Source organism: Mobula birostris, chromosome 12, assembly GCF_030028105.1.
Source record: "Mobula birostris isolate sMobBir1 chromosome 12, sMobBir1.hap1, whole genome shotgun sequence".
Lineage (NCBI taxonomy): Eukaryota > Metazoa > Chordata > Chondrichthyes > Myliobatiformes > Myliobatidae > Mobula > Mobula birostris.
In genome coordinates, this window is record NC_092381.1 from 109,657,749 (window position 1) to 109,679,462 (window position 21,714).

Below are 21,714 nucleotides of genomic sequence, written 5' to 3' on the forward strand. Positions count from 1 at the left end.
ATGTGTTTCGGATTGTTCAGTGGGATGTGTTTTGGGCTGTTGAGTGGGGGTGTGTTTCAGTCTGTTGAGTGGGATGTGTTTCAGACTGTTGAGTGGGATGTGTTTCGGACTGTTGAGTGGGATGTGTTTCGGACCGTTGAGTGGGGATGTGTTTAGGGCTGTTCAGTGGGGTGTGTTTTGACCTGTTGAGTGGGATGTGTTTCGGACTGTTGAGTAGGATGTTTTTTGGACTGTTCAGTGGGATGTGTTTCGGATTGTTCAGTGGGATGTGTTTTGGGCTGTTGAGTGGGGGTGTGTTTCAGACTGTTGAGTGGGATGTGTTTCAGACTGTTGAGTGGGATGTGTTTCGGACTGTTGAGTGGGATGTGTTTCGGACCGTTGAGTGGGGATGTGTTTAGGGCTGTTCAGTGGGGTGTGTTTTGACCTGTTGAGTGGGATGTGTTTTGGACTGTTGAGTGGGGATGTGTTTCGGACTGTTCAGTGGGATGTGTTTCAGACTGTTGATGTGGGGGAGTGATTTGCACTGTTTAGTGGGAAGTGTTTCGGACTGTTGTGTGGGGATGTGTTTTAGAGTGTTCATTGGGGTGTGTTTCGGACTGTTGAGTGGGATGTGTTTCCGACTGTTGAGTGGGGGAGTGTTTCGGACTGTGGAGTTAGGCTGTATTTTACTTTGTTGAGGGGGATGTGTTTCGGACTGTTGAGTGTGATCTGTTTTCAGACTGTTGCGTGGGGTGTGTTTCGGACGTTTGAGCTGGATGTGTTTTGGACTGTTGAGTGGGGATGAGTTTCGGACTGTTGAGTGGGATATGTTTCGGACTGTTGACTGGGGATGTGCTTTGGACCGTTCAGTGGGATGTGTTTTGGACTGTTGACTGGGGATGTGTTTCGGACTGTTGAGTGGGGGAGTGTTTCAGACTGTTGAGTGGGATGTGTTTCGGTCTGTTGAGTGGGGATGTGTTTTGGACTGTTCAGTGGGGTGTGTTTCACACTGTTGCGTGGGATGTTTTTCGGTCTGTTCAGTAGGGTGTGTGTCGGACTGTTGAAAGGGGTGGGTTTCGGACTGTTGAGTGGGGATGTGTTCCGGACTGTTGAGTGAGGATGTGTTTCGGACTGTTGAGTGGGGTGTGTTTCGGACTGTTGAGTGGGATGTGTTTCGGACTGTTGAGTGGGATGTGTTTTCGACTGTTGAGTGGGAATGTGTTTCGGACTGTTGAGTGAGGATGTGTTTCGGACTGTTGAGAGGGATGTGTTTTGGACTGTTCAGTGGGGTGTGTTTCGGACGGTTGAGTGGGATGTGTTTCGGACTGTTGAGTGGGATGTGTTTCGGACTGTTGAGTGGATGTGTTTTCGACTGTTGAGTGGGATGTGTTTCTGACCATTGAGTGGGATGTGTTTAAGACAGTTGAGTGGGGTGTGTTTTCAGACTGTTGAGTAGGGATGTGTTTCGTACTGTTGAATGGGATCTGTTTTCAGATGTTTGAGTGGGGTGTGTTTCAGACTGTTCAGTGGGCTGTGTTTTGGACTGTTGAGTGGGGAGGTGCTTTGGACTGTTCAGTGGGGTGTGTTTTGGACTGTTGAGTGGGAATGTGTTTCGGACTGTTGAGTGAGGATGTGTTTCGGACTGTTGAGAGGGATGTGTTTTGGACTGTTCAATGGGGTGTGTTTCGGACTGTTGAGTGGGATGTGTTTCGGACTGTTGAGTGGGATGTGTTTCGGACTGTTGAGTGGGATGTGTTTCGGACTGTTGAGTGGATGTGTTTTCGACTGTTGAGTGGGATGTGTTTCGGACCATTGAGTGGGATGTGTTTAAGACAGTTGAGTGGGGTGTGTTTTCAGACTGTTGAGTGGGGATGTGTTTCGTACTGTTGAATGGGATCTGTTTTCAGATGTTTGAGTGGGGTGTGTTTCAGACTGTTCAGTGGGCTGTGTTTTGGACTGTTGAGTGGGGAGGTGCTTTGGACTGTTCAGTGGGGTGTGTTTTGGACTGTTGAGTGGGGTGTGTGTCGGACTGTTGAGTGGGATGTGTTTCCGACTGTTGAGTCGGGGAGTGTTTCGGACTGTTGAGTGGGGCTGTGTTTCGGAATGTTCAGTGGGATGTGTTTCGGACTGTTCAGTGGGGATGTGTTTCGGACTGTTCAGTGGGATGTGTTTTCGGACTGTTGAGTGGGATGTGTTTCGGACTGTTGAGTGGGGATGTGTTTTGGACTGTTCAGTGGGATGTGTTTCCACTGTTGAGTGGGATGTTTTTCGGTCTGTTCAGTGGGGTGTGTGTCGGACTGTTGAAAGGGGTATCTTTCGGACTGTTGAGTGGGGATGTGTTTTGGACTGTTCAGGGGGGTGTGTTTCGGACTGTTGAGTGGGATGTGTTTCGGACTGTTGAGTGGGGTGTGTTTCGGACTGTTGAGTGGGATGTGTTTCGGACTGTTGAGTGGGGGAGTGTTTTGGAATGTTGAGTGGGGATGTGTTTCACACTGTTGAGTGGGGATGTGTTTCAGACTGTTGAGTGGGGTGTGTCTCTGACTGTTCAGTGGGGTGTGGTTCAGACAGTTGAGTGGGGATGTGTTTTGGACTGTTGAGTGGGCTGTGTTTCGGATTGTTGAGTGGGGAGGTGCTTTGGACTGTACAGTGGGGTGTGCTTTGGACTGTTGAGTGGGGATGTGCTTTGGACTGTTCAGTGGGATGTGTTTCGGACTGTTGAGTGGGGATGAGTTTTGGACTGTTGAGTGGACTGTGTTTCAGACTGTTGAGTGGGGTGTGTTTCGGATTGTTGAGTGGGGCTGTGTTTCAAACTGTTCAGTGGGATGTGTTTCGGACTGTTCAGTGGGATGTGTTTCGGACTGTTCAGTGGGGTGTGTTTCGGACTGTTGAGTGGGATTTGTCTCGGACTGTTGAGTGGGATGTGTTTCAGACAGTTGAGTGGGGTCTGTTTTCACACTGTTGAGTGGGGATGTGTTTAAGACAGTTGAGTGGGATGTGTTTTGGACTGTTGAGTGGGGATGTGTTTCGGACCGTTGAGTGGGGATGTGTTTTGGTCTGTTCAGTGGGGTGTGTTTTGACCTGTTGAGTGGGGTGTGTTTTGGACTGTTGAGTGGGGATGTGTTTCGCACTGTTGAGTGGGATGTGTTTCGGACTGTTGAGTGGGGGAGTGTTTCAGACTGTTCAGTGGGATGTGTTTCGGATTGTTCAGTGGGATGTGTTTTGGGCTGTTGAGTGGGGGTGTGTTTCAGACTGTTGAGTGGGATGCGTTTCAGACTGTTGAGTGGGAAGTGTTTCGGACTGTTGAGTGGGATGTGTTTCGGACCGTTGAGTGGGGATGTGTTTAGGGATGTTCAGTGGGGTGTGTTTTGACCTGTTGAGTGGGATGTGTTTTGGACTGTTGAGTGGGGATGTGTTTCGGACTGTTCAGTGGGATGTGTTTCAGACTGTTGAGTGGGGGAGTGTTTCGCACTGTTGAGTGGGAAGTGTTTCGGACTGTTGTGTGGGGATGTGTTTTAGACTGTTCATTGGGGTGTGTTTCGGACTGTTGAGTGGGATGTGTTTCCGACTGTTGAGTGGGGGAGTGTTTCGGACTGTGGAGTTAGGCTGTATTTTACTTTGTTGAGGGGGATGTGTTTCGGACTGTTGAGTGTGATCTGTTTTCAGACTGTTGTGTGGGGTGTGTTTCGGACGTTTGAGCGGGATGTGTTTCGGACTGTTGAGTGGGATGTGTTTCGGACCGTTGAGTGGGGATGTGTTTAGGGCTGTTCAGTGGGGTGTGTTTTGACCTGTTGAGTGGGATGTGTTTTGGACTGTTGAGTGGGGATGTGTTTCGGACTGTTCAGTGGGATGTGTTTCAGACTGTTGATGTGGGGGAGTGTTTTGCACTGTTTAGTGGGAAGTGTTTCGGACTGTTGTGTGGGGATGTGTTTTAGAGTGTTCATTGGGGTGTGTTTCGGACTGTTGAGTGGGATGTTTTTCCGACTGTTGAGTGGGGGAGTGTTTCGGACTGTGGAGTTAGGCTGTATTTTACTTTGTTGAGGGGGATGTGTTTCGGACTGTTGAGTGTGATCTGTTTTCAGACTGTTGTGTGGGGTGTGTTTCGGACGTTTGAGCGGGATGTGTTTCGGACTGTTGAGTGGGGATGAGTTTCGGACTGTTGAGTGGGATATGTTTCGGACTGTTGACTGGGGATGTGCTTTGGACCGTTCAGTGGGATGTGTTTTGGACTGTTGACTGGGGATGTGTTTCGGACTGTTGAGTGGGGGAGTGTTTCAGACTGTTGAGTGGGATGTGTTTCGGTCTGTTGAGTGGGGATGTGTTTTGGACTGTTCAGTGGGATGTGTTTCACACTGTTGCGTGGGATGTTTTTCGGTCTGTTCAGTAGGGTGTGTGTCGGACTGTTGAAAGGGGTGTGTTTCGGACTGTTAAGTGGGGTTTGTTTCGGTCTCTTGAGTAGGGATGTGTTTCGGTATATTGAGTTGGATGGGTTTCGGACTGTTGAGTGGGGATGTGTTCCGGACTGTTGAGTGAGGATGTGTTTCGGACTGTTGAGTGGGGTGTGTTTCGGACTGTTGAGTGGGATGTGTTTCGGACTGTTGAGTGGGATGTGTTTTCGACTGTTGAGTGGGAATGTGTTTCGGAATGTTGAGTGAGGATGTGTTTCGGACTGTTGAGTGGGGATGTGTTTCGCACTGTTGAGTGGGATGTGTTTTCGGACTGTTGAGTGGGGATGTGTTCCGGACTGTTGAGTGAGGATGTGTTTCGGACTGTTGAGTGGGGTGTGTTTCGGACTGTTGAGTGGGATGTGTTTCGGACTGTTGAGTGGGATGTGTTTTCGACTGTTGAGTGGGAATGTGTTTCGGACTGTTGAGTGAGGATGTGTTTCGGACTGTTGAGAGGGATGTGTTTTGGACTGTTCAATGGGGTGTGTTTCGGACTGTTGAGCGGGATGTGTTTTGGACTGTTCAATGGGATGTGTTTCGGACTGTTGAGTGGGGCTGTGTTTCGGAATGATCAGTGGGATGTGCTTCGGATTGTTGAGTGGGGTGTGTTTTGACCTGTTGAGTGGGGTGTGTTTTGGACTGTTGAGTGGGATCTGTTTCGCACTGTTGAGTGGGGGAGTGTTTCAGACTGTTCAGTGGGATGTGTTTCGGATTGTTCAGTGGGATGTGTTTTGGGCTGTTGAGTGGGGGTGTGTTTCAGTCTGTTGAGTGGGATGTGTTTCAGACTGTTGAGTGGGATGTGTTTCGGACTGTTGAGTGGGATGTGTTTCGGACCGTTGAGTGGGGATGTGTTTAGGGCTGTTCAGTGGGGTGTGTTTTGACCTGTTGAGTGGGATGTGTTTCGGACTGTTGAGTAGGATGTTTTTCGGACTGTTCAGTGGGATGTGTTTCGGATTGTTCAGTGGGATGTGTTTTGGGCTGTTGAGTGGGGGTGTGTTTCAGACTGTTGAGTGGGATGTGTTTCAGACTGTTGAGTGGGATGTGTTTCGGACTGTTGAGTGGGATGTGTTTCGGACCGTTGAGTGGGGATGTGTTTAGGGCTGTTCAGTGGGGTGTGTTTTGACCTGTTGAGTGGGATGTGTTTTGGACTGTTGAGTGGGGATGTGTTTCGGACTGTTCAGTGGGATGTGTTTCAGACTGTTGATGTGGGGGAGTGTTTTGCACTGTTTAGTGGGAAGTGTTTCGGACTGTTGTGTGGGGATGTGTTTTAGAGTGTTCATTGGGGTGTGTTTCGGACTGTTGAGTGGGATGTGTTTCCGACTGTTGAGTGGGGGAGTGTTTCGGACTGTGGAGTTAGGCTGTATTTTACTTTGTTGAGGGGGATGTGTTTCGGACTGTTGAGTGTGATCTGTTTTCAGACTGTTGTGTGGGGTGTGTTTCGGACGTTTGAGCTGGATGTGTTTCGGACTGTTGAGTGGGATATGTTTCGGACTGTTGACTGGGGATGTGCTTTGGACCGTTCAGTGGGATGTGTTTTGGACTGTTGACTGGGGATGTGTTTCGGACTGTTGAGTGGGGGAGTGTTTCAGACTGTTGAGTGGGATGTGTTTCGGTCTGTTGAGTGGGGATGTGTTTCGGACTGTTCAGTGGGGTGTGTTTCACACTGTTGCGTGGGATGTTTTTCGGTCTGTTCAGTAGGGTGTGTGTCGGACTGTTGAAAGGGGTGTGTTTCGGACTGTTAAGTGGGGTTTGTTTCGGTCTCTTGAGTAGGGATGTGTTTCGGTATATTGAGTTGGATGGGTTTCGGACTGTTGAGTGGGGATGTGTTCCGGACTGTTGAGTGAGGATGTGTTTCGGACTGTTGAGTGGGGTGTGTTTCGGACTGTTGAGTGGGATGTGTTTCGGACTGTTGAGTGGGTTGTGTTTTCGACTGTTGAGTGGGAATGTGTTTCGGACTGTTGAGTGAGGATGTGTTTCGGACTGTTGAGAGGGATGTGTTTTGGACTGTTCAGTGGGGTGTGTTTCGGACGGTTGAGTGGGATGTGTTTCGGACTGTTGAGTGGGATGTGTTTCGGACTGTTGAGTGGATGTGTTTTCGACTATTGAGTGGGATGTGTTTCGGACCATTGAGTGGGATGTGTTTAAGACAGTTGAGTGGGGTGTGTTTTCAGACTGTTGAGTAGGGATGTGTTTCGTACTGTTGAATGGGATCTGTTTTCAGATGTTTGAGTGGGGTGTGTTTCAGACTGTTCAGTGGGCTGTGTTTTGGACTGTTGAGTGGGGAGGTGCATTGGACTGTTCAGTGGGGTGTGTTTTGACCTGTTGAGTGGGGTGTGTTTTGGACTGTTGAGTGGGGATGTGTTTCGGACTGTTGAGTGGGATGTGTTTCGGACTGTTGAGTGGGGAAGTGTTTCAGACTGTTGAGTGGGATGTGTTTCGGACTGTTGAGTGGGATGTGTTTCGGACTGTTGAGTGGGGATGTGTTTCGGACTGTTGAGTGGGGGAGTATTTCAGACTGTTGAGTGGGATGTGTTTTGGTCTGTTGAGTGGGGATGTGTTTTGGACTGTTCAGTGGGGTGTGTTTCACACTGTTGAGTGGGATGTTTTTCGGTCTGTTCAGTGGGGTGTGTGTCGGACTGTTGAAAGGGGTGTGTTTCGGACTGTTAAGTGGGGTTTGTTTCGGTCTCTTGAGTAGGGATGTGTTTCGGACTATTGAGTTGGATGGGTTTCGGACTGTTTAGTGGGGATGTGTTCCGGACTGTTGAGTGGGGATGTGTTTCGGACTGTTGAGTGGGATGTGTTTTGGACTGTTCAATGGGGTGTGTTTCGGACGGTTGAGTGGGATGTGTTTCAGACTGTTGAGTGTGATGTGTTTCGGACTGTTGAGTGGGATGTGTTTTCGACTGTTGAGTGGGATGTGTTTCGGACCATTGAGTGGGATGTGTTTAAGACAGTTGAGTGGGGTGTGTTTTCAGACTGTTGAGTGGGGTGTGTTTCAGACTGCTCAGTGGGCTGTGTTTTGGACTGTTGAGTGGGGAGGTGCTTTGGACTGTTCAGAGGGGTATGTTTTGGACTGTTGAGTGGGGTGTGTGTCGGACTGTTGAGTGGGTTGTGTTTCCGACTGTTGAGTGGGGGTGTGTTTCGGACTGTTGAGTGGGGCTGTGTTTCGGAATGTTCAGTGGGATGTGTTTCGGACTGTTCAGTGGGGTGTGTTTCGGACTGTTCAGTGGGATGTGTTTTCGGACTGTTCAGTGGGATCTGTTTCGGACTGTTGAGTGGGATGTGTTTCAGACTGTTGAGTGGGATGTCTTTCGGACTGTTGAGTGGGATGTGTTTCGGACTGTTGAGTGGGATGCGTTTCGGACCGTTGAGTGGGGATGTGTTTAGGGCTGTTCAGTGGGGTGTGTTTTGACCTGTTGAGTGGGATGTGTTTCGGACTGTTGAGTAGGATGTTTTTCGGACTGTTCAGTGGGATGTGTTTCGGATTGTTCAGTGGGATGTGTTTTGGGCTGTTGAGTGGGGGTTTGTTTCAGACTGTTGAGTGGGATGTGTTTCAGACTGTTGAGTGGGATTTGTTTCGGACTGTTGAGTGGGATGTGTTTCGGACCGTTGAGTGGGGATGTGTTTAGGGCTGTTCAGTGGGGTGTGTTTTGACCTGTTGAGTGGGATGTGTTTTGGACTGTTGAGTGGGGATGTGTTTCGGACTGTTCAGTGGGATGTGTTTCAGACTGTTGATGTGGGGGAGTGTTTTGCACTGTTTTGTGGGAAGTGTTTCGGACTGTTGTGTGGGGATGTGTTTTAGAGTGTTCATTGGGGTGTGTTTCGGACTGTTGAGTGGGATGTGTTTCCGACTGTTGAGTGGGGGAGTGTTTCGGACTGTGGAGTTAGGCTGTATTTTACTTTGTTGAGGGGGATGTGTTTCGGACTGTTGAGTGTGATCTGTTTTCAGACTGTTGTGTGGGGTGTGTTTCGGACGTTTGAGCGGGATGTGTTTCGGACTGTTGAGTGGGGATGAGTTTCGGACTGTTGAGTGGGATATGTTTCGGACTGTTGACTGGGGATGTGCTTTAGACCGTTCAGTGGGATGTGTTTTGGACTGTTGACTGGGGATCTGTTTCGGACTGTTGAGTGGGGGAGTGTTTCAGACTGTTGAGTGGGATGTGTTTCGGTCTGTTGAGTGGGGATGTGTTTTGGACTGTTCAGTGGGGTGTGTTTCACACTGTTGCGTGGGATGTTTTTCGGTCTGTTCAGTAGGGTGTGTGTCGGACTGTTGAAAGGGGTGTGTTTCGGACTGTTAAGTGGGGTTTGTTTCGGTCTCTTGAGTAGGGATGTGTTTCGGTATATTGAGTTGGATGGGTTTCGGACTGTTGAGTGGGGATGTGTTCCGGACTGTTGAGTGAGGATGTGTTTCGGACTGTTGAGTGGGGTGTGTTTCGGACTGTTGAGTGGGATGTGTTTCGGACTGTTGAGTGGGATGTGTTTTCGACTGTTGAGTGGGAATGTGTTTCGGACTGTTGAGTGAGGATGTGTTTCGGACTGTTGAGAGGGATGTGTTTTGGACTGTTCAATGGGGTGTGTTTCGGACGCTTGAGTGGGATGTGTTTCGGACTGTTGAGTGGGATGTGTTTCGGACTGTTGAGTGGATGTGTTTTCGACTGTTGAGTGGGATGTGTTTCGGACCATTGAGTGGGATGTGTTTAAGACAGTTGAGTGGGGTGTGTTTTCAGACTGTTGAGTAGGGATGTGTTTCGTACTGTTGAATGGGATCTGTTTTCAGATGTTTGAGTGGGGTGTGTTTCAGACTGTTCAGTGGGCTGTGTTTTGGACTGTTGAGTGGGGAGGTGCTTTGGACTGTTCAGTGGGGTGTGTTTTGGACTGTTGAGTGGGAATGTGTTTCGGACTGTTGAGTGAGGATGTGTTTCGGACTGTTGAGAGGGATGTGTTTTGGACTGTTCAATGGGGTGTGTTTCGGATGGTTGAGTGGGATGTGTTTCGGACTGTTGAGTGGGATGTGTTTCGGACTGTTGAGTGGGATGTGTTTCGGACTGTTGAGTGGATGTGTTTTCGACTGTTGAGTGGGATGTGTTTCGGACCATTGAGTGGGATGTGTTTAAGACAGTTGAGTGGGGTGTGTTTTCAGACTGTTGAGTGGGGATGTGTTTCGTACTGTTGAATGGGATCTGTTTTCAGATGTTTGAGTGGGGTGTGTTTCAGACTGTTCAGTGGGCTGTGTTTTGGACTGTTGAGTGGGGAGGTGCTTTGGACTGTTCAGTGGGGTGTGTTTTGGACTGTTGAGTGGGGTGTGTGTCGGACTGTTGAGTGGGATGTGTTTCCGACTGTTGAGTCGGGGAGTGTTTCGGACTGTTGAGTGGGGCTGTGTTTCGGAATGTTCAGTGGGATGTGTTTCGGACTGTTCAGTGGGGATGTGTTTCGGACTGTTCAGTGGGATGTGTTTTCGGACTGTTGAGTGGGATGTGTTTCGGACTGTTGAGTGGGGATGTGTTTTGGACTGTTCAGTGGGATGTGTTTCCACTGTTGAGTGGGATGTTTTTCGGTCTGTTCAGTGGGGTGTGTGTCGGACTGTTGAAAGGGGTATCTTTCGGACTGTTGAGTGGGGATGTGTTTTGGACTGTTCAGGGGGGTGTGTTTCGGACTGTTGAGTGGGATGTGTTTCGGACTGTTGAGTGGGGTGTGTTTCGGACTGTTGAGTGGGATGTGTTTCGGACTGTTGAGTGGGGGAGTGTTTCGGAATGTTGAGTGGGGATATGTTTCACACTGTTGAGTGGGGATGTGTTTCAGACTGTTGAGTGGGGTGTGTCTCTGACTGTTCAGTGGGGTGTGGTTCAGACAGTTGAGTGGGGATGTGTTTTGGACTGTTGAGTGGGCTGTGTTTCGGACTGTTGAGTGGGGAGGTGCTTTGGACTGTTCAGTGGGGTGTGCTTTGGACTGTTGAGTGGGGATGTGCTTTGGACTGTTCAGTGGGATGTGTTTCGGACTGTTGAGTGGGGATGAGTTTTGGACTGTTGAGTGGACTGTGTTTCAGACTGTTGAGTGGGGTGTGTTTCGGATTGTTGAGTGGGGCTGTGTTTCAGACTGTTCAGTGGGATGTGTTTCGGACTGTTCAGTGGGATGTGTTTCGGACTGTTCAGTGGGGTGTGTTTCGGACTGTTGAGTGGGATGTGTCTTGGACTGTTGAGTGGGATGTGTTTCAGACAGTTGAGTGGGGTGTGTTTTCACACTGTTGAGTGGGGATGTGTTTAAGACAGTTGAGTGGGATGTGTTTCGGACTGTTGAGTGGGGATGTGTTTCGGACCGTTGAGTGGGATGTGTTTTGGGCTGTTCAGTGGGGTCTGTTTTGACCTGTTGAGTGGGGTGTGTTTTGGACTGTTGAGTGGGGATGTGTTTCGCACTGTTGAGTGGGATGTGTTTCGGACTGTTGAGTGGGGGAGTGTTTCAGACTGTTCAGTGGGATGTGTTTCGGATTGTTCAGTGGGATGTGTTTTGGGCTGTTGAGTGGGGGTGTGTTTCAGACTGTTGAGTGGGATGTGTTTCAGACTGTTGAGTGGGATGTGTTTCGGACTGTTGAGTGGGATTTGTTTCGGACTGTTGAGTGGGATGTGTTTCGGACCGTTGAGTGGGGATGTGTTTAGGGCTGTTCAGTGGGGTGTGTTTTGACCTGTTGAGTGGGATGTGTTTTGGACTGTTGAGTGGGGATGTGTTTCGGACTGTTCAGTGGGATGTGTTTCAGACTGTTGATGTGGGGGAGTGTTTTGCACTGTTTTGTGGGAAGTGTTTCGGACTGTTGTGTGGGGATGTGTTTTAGAGTGTTCATTGGGGTGTGTTTCGGACTGTTGAGTGGGATGTGTTTCCGACTGTTGAGTGGGGGAGTGTTTCGGACTGTGGAGTTAGGCTGTATTTTACTTTGTTGAGGGGGATGTGTTTCGGACTGTTGAGTGTGATCTGTTTTCAGACTGTTGTGTGGGGTGTGTTTCGGACGTTTGAGCGGGATGTGTTTCGGACTGTTGAGTGGGGATGAGTTTCGGACTGTTGAGTGGGATATGTTTTGGACTGTTGACTGGGGATGTGCTTTAGACCGTTCAGTGGGATGTGTTTTGGACTGTTGACTGGGGATCTGTTTCGGACTGTTGAGTGGGGGAGTGTTTCAGACTGTTGAGTGGGATGTGTTTCGGTCTGTTGAGTGGGGATGTGTTTTGGACTGTTCAGTGGGGTGTGTTTCACACTGTTGCGTGGGATGTTTTTCGGTCTGTTCAGTAGGGTGTGTGTCGGACTGTTGAAAGGGGTGTGTTTCGGACTGTTAAGTGGGGTTTGTTTCGGTCTCTTGAGTAGGGATGTGTTTCGGTATATTGAGTTGGATGGGTTTCGGACTGTTGAGTGGGGATGTGTTCCGGACTGTTGAGTGAGGATGTGTTTCGGACTGTTGAGTGGGGTGTGTTTCGGACTGTTGAGTGGGATGTGTTTCGGACTGTTGAGTGGGATGTGTTTTCGACTGTTGAGTGGGAATGTGTTTCGGACTGTTGAGTGAGGATGTGTTTCGGACTGTTGAGAGGGATGTGTTTTGGACTGTTCAATGGGGTGTGTTTCGGACGCTTGAGTGGGATGTGTTTCGGACTGTTGAGTGGGATGTGTTTCGGACTGTTGAGTGGATGTGTTTTCGACTGTTGAGTGGGATGTGTTTCGGACCATTGAGTGGGATGTGTTTAAGACAGTTGAGTGGGGTGTGTTTTCAGACTGTTGAGTAGGGATGTGTTTCGTACTGTTGAATGGGATCTGTTTTCAGATGTTTGAGTGGGGTGTGTTTCAGACTGTTCAGTGGGCTGTGTTTTGGACTGTTGAGTGGGGAGGTGCTTTGGACTGTTCAGTGGGGTGTGTTTTGGACTGTTGAGTGGGAATGTGTTTCGGACTGTTGAGTGAGGATGTGTTTCGGACTGTTGAGAGGGATGTGTTTTGGACTGTTCAATGGGGTGTGTTTCGGATGGTTGAGTGGGATGTGTTTCGGACTGTTGAGTGGGATGTGTTTCGGACTGTTGAGTGGGATGTGTTTCGGACTGTTGAGTGGATGTGTTTTCGACTGTTGAGTGGGATGTGTTTCGGACCATTGAGTGGGATGTGTTTAAGACAGTTGAGTGGGGTGTGTTTTCAGACTGTTGAGTGGGGATGTGTTTCGTACTGTTGAATGGGATCTGTTTTCAGATGTTTGAGTGGGGTGTGTTTCAGACTGTTCAGTGGGCTGTGTTTTGGACTGTTGAGTGGGGAGGTGCTTTGGACTGTTCAGTGGGGTGTGTTTTGGACTGTTGAGTGGGGTGTGTGTCGGACTGTTGAGTGGGATGTGTTTCCGACTGTTGAGTCGGGGAGTGTTTCGGACTGTTGAGTGGGGCTGTGTTTCGGAATGTTCAGTGGGATGTGTTTCGGACTGTTCAGTGGGGATGTGTTTCGGACTGTTCAGTGGGATGTGTTTTCGGACTGTTGAGTGGGATGTGTTTCGGACTGTTGAGTGGGGATGTGTTTTGGACTGTTCAGTGGGATGTGTTTCCACTGTTGAGTGGGATGTTTTTCGGTCTGTTCAGTGGGGTGTGTGTCGGACTGTTGAAAGGGGTATCTTTCGGACTGTTGAGTGGGGATGTGTTTTGGACTGTTCAGGGGGGTGTGTTTCGGACTGTTGAGTGGGATGTGTTTCGGACTGTTGAGTGGGGTGTGTTTCGGACTGTTGAGTGGGATGTGTTTCGGACTGTTGAGTGGGGGAGTGTTTCGGAATGTTGAGTGGGGATATGTTTCACACTGTTGAGTGGGGATGTGTTTCAGACTGTTGAGTGGGGTGTGTCTCTGACTGTTCAGTGGGGTGTGGTTCAGACAGTTGAGTGGGGATGTGTTTTGGACTGTTGAGTGGGCTGTGTTTCGGACTGTTGAGTGGGGAGGTGCTTTGGACTGTTCAGTGGGGTGTGCTTTGGACTGTTGAGTGGGGATGTGCTTTGGACTGTTCAGTGGGATGTGTTTCGGACTGTTGAGTGGGGATGAGTTTTGGACTGTTGAGTGGACTGTGTTTCAGACTGTTGAGTGGGGTGTGTTTCGGATTGTTGAGTGGGGCTGTGTTTCAGACTGTTCAGTGGGATGTGTTTCGGACTGTTCAGTGGGATGTGTTTCGGACTGTTCAGTGGGGTGTGTTTCGGACTGTTGAGTGGGATGTGTCTTGGACTGTTGAGTGGGATGTGTTTCAGACAGTTGAGTGGGGTGTGTTTTCACACTGTTGAGTGGGGATGTGTTTAAGACAGTTGAGTGGGATGTGTTTCGGACTGTTGAGTGGGGATGTGTTTCGGACCGTTGAGTGGGATGTGTTTTGGGCTGTTCAGTGGGGTCTGTTTTGACCTGTTGAGTGGGGTGTGTTTTGGACTGTTGAGTGGGGATGTGTTTCGCACTGTTGAGTGGGATGTGTTTCGGACTGTTGAGTGGGGGAGTGTTTCAGACTGTTCAGTGGGATGTGTTTCGGATTGTTCAGTGGGATGTGTTTTGGGCTGTTGAGTGGGGGTGTGTTTCAGACTGTTGAGTGGGATGTGTTTCAGACTGTTGAGTGGGATGTGTTTCGGACTGTTGAGTGGGATGTGTTTCGGACCGTTGAGTGGGGATGTGTTTAGGGCTGTTCAGTGGGGTGTGTTTTGACCTGTTGAGTGGGATGTGTTTCGGACCGTTGAGTAGGATGTTTTTCGGACTGTTCAGTGGGATGTGTTTCGGATTGTTCAGTGGGATGTGTTTTGGGCTGTTGAGTGGGGGTGTGTTTCAGACTGTTGAGTTGGATGTGTTTCAGACTGTTGAGTGGGATGTGTTTCGGACTGTTGAGTGGGATGTGTTTCGGACCGTTGAGTGGGGATGTGTTTAGGGCTGTTCAGTGGGGTGTGTTTTGACCTGTTGAGTGGGATGTGTTTTGGACTGTTGAGTGGGGATGTGTTTCGGACTGTTCAGTGGGATGTGTTTCAGACTGTTGATGTGGGGGAGTGTTTTGCACTGTTTAGTGGGAAGTGTTTCGGACTGTTGTGTGGGGATGTGTTTTAGAGTGTTCATTGGGGTGTGTTTCGGACTGTTGAGTGGGATGTGTTTCCGACTGTTGAGTGGGGGAGTGTTTCGGACTGTGGAGTTAGGCTGTATTTTACTTTGTTGAGGGGGATGTGTTTCGGACTGTTGAGTGTGATCTGTTTTCAGACTGTTGTGTGGGGTGTGTTTCGGACGTTTGAGCGGGATGTGTTTCGGACTGTTGAGTGGGGATGAGTTTCGGACTGTTGAGTGGGATATGTTTCGGACTGTTGACTGGGGATGTGCTTTGGACTGTTCAGTGGGATGTGTTTTGGACTGTTGACTGGGGATGTGTTTCGGACTGTTGAGTGGGGGAGTGTTTCAGACTGTTGAGTGGGATGTGTTTCGGTCTGTTGAGTGGGGATATGTTTTGGACTGTTCAGTGGGATGTGTTTCACACTGTTGCGTGGGATGTTTTTCGGTCTGTTCAGTAGGGTGTGTGTCGGACTGTTGAAAGGGGTGTGTTTCGGACTGTTAAGTGGGGTTTGTTTCGGTCTCTTGAGTAGGGATGTGTTTCGGTATATTGAGTTGGATGGGTTTCGGACTGTTGAGTGGGGATGTGTTCCGGACTGTTGAGTGAGGATGTGTTTCGGACTGTTGAGTGGGGTGTGTTTCGGACTGTTGAGTGGGATGTGTTTCGGACTGTTGAGTGGGATGTGTTTTCGACTGTTGAGTGGGAATGTGTTTCGGACTGTTGAGTGAGGATGTGTTTCGGACTGTTGAGAGGGATGTGTTTTGGACTGTTCAATGGGGTGTGTTTAGGACTGTTGAGCGGGATGTGTTTCAGACTGTTCAGTGGGATGTGTTTCGGACTGTTGAGTGGGGCTGTGTTTCGGAATGATCAGTGGGATGTGCTTCGGATTGTTGAGTGGGGTGTGTTTTGACCTGTTGAGTGGGGTGTGTTTTGGACTGTTGAGTGGGATCTGTTTCGCACTGTTGAGTGGGGGAGTGTTTCAGACTGTTCAGTGGGATGTGTTTCGGATTGTTCAGTGGGATGTGTTTTGGGCTGTTGAGTGGGGGTGTGTTTCAGTCTGTTGAGTGGGATGTGTTTCAGACTGTTGAGTGGGATGTGTTTCGGACTGTTGAGTGGGATGTGTTTCGGACCGTTGAGTGGGGATGTGTTTAGGGCTGTTCAGTGGGGTGTGTTTTGACCTGTTGAGTGGGATGTGTTTCGGACTGTTGAGTAGGATGTTTTTCGGACTGTTCAGTGGGATGTGTTTCGGATTGTTCAGTGGGATGTGTTTTGGGCTGTTGAGTGGGGGTGTGTTTCAGACTGTTGAGTGGGATGTGTTTCAGACTGTTGAGTGGGATGTGTTTCGGACTGTTGAGTGGGATGTGTTTCGGACCGTTGAGTGGGGATGTGTTTAGGGCTGTTCAGTGGGGTGTGTTTTGACCTGTTGAGTGGGATGTGTTTTGGACTGTTGAGTGGGGATGTGTTTCGGACTGTTCAGTGGGATGTGTTTCAGACTGTTGATGTGGGGGAGTGTTTTGCACTGTTTAGTGGGAAGTGTTTCGGACTGTTGTGTGGGGATGTGTTTTAGAGTGTTCATTGGGGTGTGTTTCGGACTGTTGAGTGGGATGTGTTTCCGACTGTTGAGTGGGGGAGTGTTTCGGACTGTGGAGTTAGGCTGTATTTTACTTTGTTGAGGGGGATGTGTTTCGGACTGTTGAGTGTGATCTGTTTTCAGACTGTTGTGTGGGGTGTGTTTCGGACGTTTGAGCTGGATGTGTTTCGGACTGTTGAGTGGGATATGTTTCGGACTGTTGACTGGGGATGTGCTTTGGACCGTTCAGTGGGATGTGTTTTGGACTGTTGACTGGGGATGTGTTTCGGACTGTTGAGTGGGGGAGTGTTTCAGACTGTTGAGTGGGATGTGTTTCGGTCTGTTGAGTGGGGATGTGTTTTGGACTGTTCAGTGGGGTGTGTTTCACACTGTTGCGTGGGATGTTTTTCGGTCTGTTCAGTAGGGTGTGTGCCGGACTGTTGAAAGGGGTGTGTTTCGGACTGTTAAGTGGGGTTTGTTTCGGTCTCTTGAGTAGGGATGTGTTTCGGTATATTGAGTTGGATGGGTTTCGGACTGTTGAGTGGGGATGTGTTCCGGACTGTTGAGTGAGGATGTGTTTCGGACTGTTGAGTGGGGTGTGTTTCGGACTGTTGAGTGGGATGTGTTTCGGACTGTTGAGTGGGATGTGTTTTCGACTGTTGAGTGAGGATGTGTTTCGGACTGTTGAGAGGGATGTGTTTTGGACTGTTCAGTGGGGTGTGTTTCGTACGGTTGAGTGGGATGTGTTTCGGACTGTTGAGTGGGATGTGTTTCGGACTGTTGAGTGGATGTGTTTTCGACTATTGAGTGGGATGTGTTTCGGACCATTGAGTGGGATGTGTTTAAGACAGTTGAGTGGGGTGTGTTTTCAGACTGTTGAGTAGGGATGTGTTTCGTACTGTTGAATGGGATCTGTTTTCAGATGTTTGAGTGGGGTGTGTTTCAGACTGTTCAGTGGGCTGTGTTTTGGACTGTTGAGTGGGGAGGTGCTTTGGACTGTTCAGTGGGGTGTGTTTTGGACTGTTGAGTGGGAATGTGTTTCGGACTGTTGAGTGAGGATGTGTTTCGGACTGTTGAGAGGGATGTGTTTTGGACTGTTCAATGGGGTGTGTTTCGGACGGTTGAGTGGGATGTGTTTCGGACTGTTGAGTGGGATGTGTTTCGGACTGTTGAGTGGGATGTGTTTCGGACTGTTGAGTGGATGTGTTTTCGACTGTTGAGTGGGATGTGTTTCGGACCATTGAGTGGGATGTGTTTAAGACAGTTGAGTGGGGTGTGTTTTCAGACTGTTGAGTGGGGATGTGTTTCGTACTGTTGAATGGGATCTGTTTTCAGATGTTTGAGTGGGGTGTGTTTCAGACTGTTCAGTGGGCTGTGTTTTGGACTGTTGAGTGGGGAGGTGCTTTGGACTGTTCAGTGGGGTGTGTTTTGGACTGTTGAGTGGGGTGTGTGTCGGACTGTTGAGTGGGATGTGTTTCCGACTGTTGAGTCGGGGAGTGTTTCGGACTGTTGAGTGGGGCTGTGTTTCGGAATGTTCAGTGGGATGTGTTTCGGACTGTTCAGTGGGGTGTGTTTCGGACTGTTCAGTGGGATGTGTTTTCGGACTGTTGAGTGGGATGTGTTTCGGACTGTTGAGTGGGGATGTGTTTTGGACTGTTCAGTGGGATGTGTTTCCACTGTTGAGTGGGATGTTTTTCGGTCTGTTCAGTGGGGTGTGTGTCGGACTGTTGAAAGGGGTATCTTTCGGACTGTTGAGTGGGGATGTGTTTTGGACTGTTCAGGGGGGTGTGTTTCGGACTGTTGAGTGGGATGTGTTTCGGACTGTTGAGTGTGGTGTGTTTCGGACTGTTGAGTGGGATGTGTTTCGGACTGTTGAGTGGGGAAGTGTTTCAGACTGTTGAGTGGGGATGTGTTTCGGACTGTTGAGTGGGATATGTTTCGGACTGTTGAGTGGGGGAGTATTTCAGACTGTTGAGTGGGATGTGTTTTGGTCTGTTGAGTGGGGATGTGTTTTGGACTGTTCAGTGGGGTGTGTTTCACACTGTTGAGTGGGATGTTTTTCGGTCTGTTCAGTGGGGTGTGTGTCGGACTGTTGAAAGGGGTGTGTTTCGGACTGTTAAGTGGGGTTTGTTTCGGTCTCTTGAGTAGGGATGTGTTTCGGACTATTGAGTTGGATGGGTTTCGGACTGTTCAGTGGGGATGTGTTCCGGACTGTTGAGTGGGGATGTGTTTCGGACTGTTGAGTGGGATGTGTTTTGGACTGTTCAATGGGGTGTGTTTCGGACGGTTGAGTGGGATGTGTTTCAGACTGTTGAGTGTGATGTGTTTCGGACTGTTGAGTGGGATGTGTTTTCGACTGTTGAGTGGGATGTGTTTCGGACCATTGAGTGGGATGTGTTTAAGACAGTTGAGTGGGGTGTGTTTTCAGACTGTTGAGTGGGGATGTGTTTCGGACTGTTGAATGGGATCTGTTTTCAGATGGTTGAGTGGGGTGTGTTTCAGACTGCTCAGTGGGCTGTGTTTTGGACTGTTGAGTGGGGAGGTGCTTTGGACTGTTCAGAGGGGTGTGTTTTGGACTGTTGAGTGGGGTGTGTGTCGGACTGTTGAGTGGGTTGTGTTTCCGACTGTTGAGTGGGGGTGTGTTTCGGACTGTTGAGTGGGGCTGTGTTTCGGAATGTTCAGTGGGATGTGTTTCGGACTGTTCAGTGGGGTGTTTTACAGACTGTTCAGTGGGATGTGTTTTCGGACTGTTCAGTGGGATCTGTTTCGGACTGTTGAGTGGGATGTGTTTCAGACTGTTGAGTGGGATGTCTTTCGGACTGTTGAGTGGGATGTGTTTCGGACTGTTGAGTGGGATGCGTTTCGGACCGTTGAGTGGGGATGTGTTTAGGGCTGTTCAGTGGGGTGTGTTTTGACCTGTTGAGTGGGATGTGTTTCGGACTGTTGAGTAGGATGTTTTTCGGACTGTTCAGTGGGATGTGTTTCGGATTGTTCAGTGGGATGTGTTTTGGGCTGTTGAGTGGGGGTTTGTTTCAGACTGTTGAGTGGGATGTGTTTCAGACTGTTGAGTGGGATTTGTTTCGGACTGTTGAGTGGGATGTGTTTCGGACCGTTGAGTGGGGATGTGTTTAGGGCTGTTCAGTGGGGTGTGTTTTGACCTGTTGAGTGGGATGTGTTTTGGACTGTTGAGTGGGGATGTGTTTCGGACTGTTCAGTGGGATGTGTTTCAGACTGTTGATGTGGGGGAGTGTTTTGCACTGTTTAGTGGGAAGTGTTTCGGACTGTTGTGTGGGGATGTGTTTTAGAGTGTTCATTGGGGTGTGTTTCGGACTGTTGAGTGGGATGTGTTTCCGACTGTTGAGTGGGGGAGTGTTTCGGACTGTGGAGTTAGGCTGTATTTTACTTTGTTGAGGGGGATGTGTTTCGGACTGTTGAGTGTGATCTGTTTTCAGACTGTTGTGTGGGGTGTGTTTCGGACGTTTGAGCGGGATGTGTTTCGGACTGTTGAGTGGGGATGAGTTTCGGACTGTTGAGTGGGATATGTTTCGGACTGTTGACTGGGGATGTGCTTTGGACCGTTCAGTGGGATGTGTTTTGGACTGTTGACTGGGGATCTGTTTCGGACTGTTGAGTGGGGGAGTGTTTCAGACTGTTGAGTGGGATGTGTTTCGGTCTGTTGAGTGGGGATGTGTTTTGGACTGTTCAGTGGGGTGTGTTTCACACTGTTGCGTGGGATGTTTTTCGGTCTGTTCAGTAGGGTGTGTGTCGGACTGTTGAAAGGGGTGTGTTTCGGACTGTTAAGTGGGGTTTGTTTCGGTCTCTTGAGTAGGGATGTGTTTCGGTATATTGAGTTGGATGGGTTTCGGACTGTTGAGTGGGGATGTGTTCCGGACTGTTGAGTGAGGATGTGTTTCGGACTGTTGAGTGGGGTGTGTTTCGGACTGTTGAGTGGGATGTGTTTCGGACTGTTGAGTGGGATGTGTTTTCGACTGTTGAGTGGGAATGTGTTTCGGACTGTTGAGTGAGGATGTGTTTCGGACTGTTGAGAGGGATGTGTTTTGGACTGTTCAATGGGGTGTGTTTCGGACGCTTGAGTGGGATGTGTTTCGGACTGTTGAGTGGGATGTGTTTCGGACTGTTGAGTGGATGTGTTTTCGACTGTTGAGTGGGATGTGTTTCGGACCATTGAGTGGGATGTGTTTAAGACAGTTGAGTGGGGTGTGTTTTCAGACTGTTGAGTGGGGATGTGTTTCGTACTGTTGAATGGGATCTGTTTTCAGATGTTTGAGTGGGGTGTGTTTCAGACTGTTCAGTGGGCTGTGTTTTGGACTGTTGAGTGGGGAGGTGCTTTGGACTGTTCAGTGGGGTGTGTTTTGGACTGTTGAGTGGGAATGTGTTTCGGACTGTTGAGTGAGGATGTGTTTCGGACTTTTGAGAGGGATGTGTTTTGGACTGTTCAATGGGGTGTGTTTCGGACGGTTGAGTGGGATGTGTTTCGGACTGTTGAGTGGGATGTGTTTCGGACTGTTGAGTGGGATGTGTTTCGGACTGTTGAGTGGATGTGTTTTCGACTGTTGAGTGGGATGTGTTTCGGACCATTGAGTGGGATGTGTTTAAGACAGTTGAGTGGGGTGTGTTTTCAGACTGTTGAGTGGGGATGTGTTTCGTACTGTTGAATGGGATCTGTTTTCAGATGTTTGAGTGGGGTGTGTTTCAGACTGTTCAGTGGGCTGTGTTTCGGACTGTTGAGTGGGGAGGTGCTTTGGACCGTTCAGTGGGGTGTGTTTTGGACTGTTGAGTGGGGTGTGTGTCGGACTGTTGAGTGGGATGTGTTTCGGATTGTTGAGTGGGATGTGTTTCAGAGAGTTGAGTGCGATGTTTTCAGACTGTTGAGTGGGGTTTGTTTCGGACTGTTGAGTGGGATGTGCTTTGGACTGTTGAGTGGGGATGTGCTTTGGACTGTTCAGTGGGATGTGTTTCGGACTGTTGAGTGGGGATGAGTTTTGGACTGTTGAGTGGACTGTGTTTCAGACTGTTGAGTGGAGTGTGTTTCGGACTGTTGAGTGGGGCTGTGTTTCAGACTGTTCAGTGGGATGTGTTTCGGACTGTTCAGTGGGATGTGTTTCGGACTGTTCAGTGGGGTGTGTTTCGGACTGTTGAGTGGGATGTGTCTCGGACTGTTGAGTGGGATGTGTTTCAGACAGTTGAGTGGGATGTGTTTTCACACTGTTGAGTGGGGATGTGTTTAAGACAGTTGAGTGGGATGTGTTTCGGACTGTTGAGTGGGGATGTGTTTCGGACTGTTGAGTGGGGATGAGTTTCAGACCGTTGAGTGGGGATGTGTTTTGGGCTGTTCAGTGGGGTGTGTTTTGACCTGTTGAGTGGGGTGTGTTTTGGACTGTTGAGTGGGGATGTGTTTCGCACTGTTGAGTGGGATGTGTTTCGGACTGTTGAGTGGGGGAGTGTTTCAGACTGTTGAGTGGGAAGTGTTTCGGTCTGTTGAGTGGGGATGTGTTTTGACTGTTCAGTGGGGTGTGTTTCACACTGTTGAGTGGGATGTTTTTCGGTCTGTTCAGTGGGGTGTGTGTCGGACTGTTGAAAGGGGTGTGTTTCGGACTGTTAAGTGGGGTTTGTTTCGGTCTCTTGAGTAGGGATGTGTTTCGGACTAT